Source organism: Sardina pilchardus, chromosome 4, assembly GCF_963854185.1.
Source record: "Sardina pilchardus chromosome 4, fSarPil1.1, whole genome shotgun sequence".
Classification (NCBI taxonomy): Eukaryota; Metazoa; Chordata; class Actinopteri; order Clupeiformes; family Clupeidae; genus Sardina; species Sardina pilchardus.
Window position 1 is genome coordinate 13,886,070 of NC_084997.1, and position 2,478 is coordinate 13,888,547.

Here is a 2,478-nt window from a genome sequence, read left to right on the forward strand (position 1 = left end):
TGTTTTCCAATACAACTATATGTATGAAATTGTTTATATAGGAATGCTTACATAGTCTGGAAAAAAAAATTACACAAAATGCAGGTACATGAACAGAAACCAAAATGGTGAAAAGAAGGAAGAAAGAAAGATAGAAAGAAAGAAGATTAAAAAAAAAAAACACACATGTTTTATTATTTCAGGCTAGTGAGTTTGTAGTCTGTGTGCGATGGTTATGTACTTCCACTCAGATGTCCCGACAAGCTGATGTTTTGGAGTGCTTCCTGAATGTCACGCTCAGATGTGTCCCTTACACACTCCGGCTAGGTGTGACGTCTGAGCTGTGTGATTATTTTATCTCCATTTTCCTTTTTCATAATAAAAGAAAACGACAAATGTGCCGCATGACAAAAGCAAAAACGAAACAAAAAGAAAATGTTACTTGAAAATGATGCACAACGGTTTTAACCATTTAATTGGTATATATAATATTCAATGGAAACCAATTAGAGTGTCCATTTTGAACATCTTGTTCTGGGAATTCCAACCCTACCCCACTCCCTCCCTCTATCAAACCAGAGGGTGTTTCTCTGACCACATGGAGGAGTTAGACTGGGGGGTGTATACTGTTGTGGAATGGCATGCTAGCCTAAAGGTTTCAGTTGGACAAGATGGATAGATTCATTTCTATGGGAGTTTGTTTTTTAGCAGCATTGTCACCAGTGGTCTCTTTCTCACTGAGGGGAAAAACTGAAACAGGACAAGTATAGAACATAGAAAAGACTCTGAATGAAATTACTATACTTTGGCCTTTCCATGCTTTAGTTTAGTACTTGCCAATGTTTCTCCTATTTGAATCCTCATCAGACAGCTGGTGCAATAATATACTGCACTGTAATATTGCATTAAGTTTTGTTACTGACGTTACAGTACACCTTTATATAAATGTTTTATTCAATATGTTGTATCTGTTTATACAACAAACACAATCTGTACAGTGCAGACAAACGCGTTGCATATATGTATGTAAAATGAGCAGTACATACCAACAGTTCTTGATACACATAGCCTACTACATGCAGTTCTTGAAAGCTGTCCCCTTTCCATGCAACTGATGTGAGCAACAAAGAAACAGAAGGCTGAAATGAACAAAACAAATATTGACAACACACCCTCTTCAGCTATGAGAAAAATAGCACAAGAGAGACAGACAAAGGGAAAGGATGACAGAAAAAGAGAACAGAAACAACAGTAGAAATTGTTCAATGATAGCTCCATAACTGGATAACAACACAGACGACCCGCATGGAAAATAACTGACTTAAAAAACGAACAGCCAGAGGAGGTAATAACGAATAAAAGAACACAACAGAGCCACACAACAAGGATGAGACATTTGCACACCAGTCATTTACAAAAATAAATCAATTTAACCTTCATAAAAACCAGTTATCTGGTTAGCAGGGCAAGAGTAGCCCAGCATGTAGAGTTCTTTGTCAAAATGGTTCCTTTTTAGTGGAGGTGGGATGTCAGCCCAAAATAGAGTCAAAATGTCAAGCTTGTTTTTTTGTTTTGTTTTTTTTATGCTTGTGTATAGAACTGCATTATCATAGCATAAAAGTAGCTTTTGTACAATCAAATGTTTAAGTCTAACTAATGTGCTTCAATATGTCCCTAATAAGAAACTAGCTTATTAATCCAATAAATTCCAGAAATTATAATCTTCAAATGAATGTCATAATATATTTTGCAATTTAGCAGCATAGCCTCATTCTATATCATAACATTCTAAATCTTACTCATTAAAACTATGAGAAATTGTCAAAGCAAGACAGGCTTCCTACTAAATCTGTTGATAGAATCAGAAAATCCTTGATAAGTTGCTAAGATCAATGAGCACAAGATGACTCTGAACTGAAAGTGCAATGAGTCAGATTTATAGTAGTATTGTTATGAGATAAACTTGCATGAACATGCCAATTCAATGCTGACCTATGTAACTCGTCACTAATATTCGATTCTATATCTTTATCTCCCCATACTTTGGTCCTCAAGGGAAGAGCATGCAAGTGGATAACTAGAAGTACTCCTCTGTCTAACAAACATGGAGCGATACCTAAGTGACATCAATCAGACCTTGCGGCGTTTGGTATAGAGGTGGGACAGGGAAGTCATTCTCCCTTGAGAGTGAGTGACAGTCACAATGAGGGAACAAAATAAGAGGTGGAGGAAACACAAAAACAAGAGAGGGTAGAGTGAGTATCGGTGGCTGTCACCATTACTGTCGTCACCCAAATGATTACTGTTTACTAGCTCTGGGAGAGAAGAGAGACTTTGGTAATCTTTTTAACGCGTGATTCAAACCCTTCCCAAACGTGAACAGGGGGGGAAAAATGATTAGTAATGGTTTGGGTGTGGGTTGGGGATGCAATGGTTGTGCTGTGGTGTGGTGGTGGAGGTGATGATGATGCTACGGTCTTCTCATTGGGTTTTGGGTTG

General features: G+C 37.5%; 1 protein-coding gene across 1 annotated transcript in view; it reads left to right on the top strand.

Annotated features, from left to right (window-relative positions):
- Nucleotides 1-450, top strand: part of itgbl1 (integrin, beta-like 1) — a 57,281-nt gene extending 56,831 nt beyond the window's left edge. Inside the window, exon 11 of the mRNA XM_062534228.1 lies at nt 1-450. This exon is cut by the window's left edge and continues 437 nt beyond it. The gene's annotated coding sequence lies outside the window, so the exon portion shown is untranslated.
- The last annotated feature ends 2,028 nt before the right edge of the window (nt 451-2,478 follow it).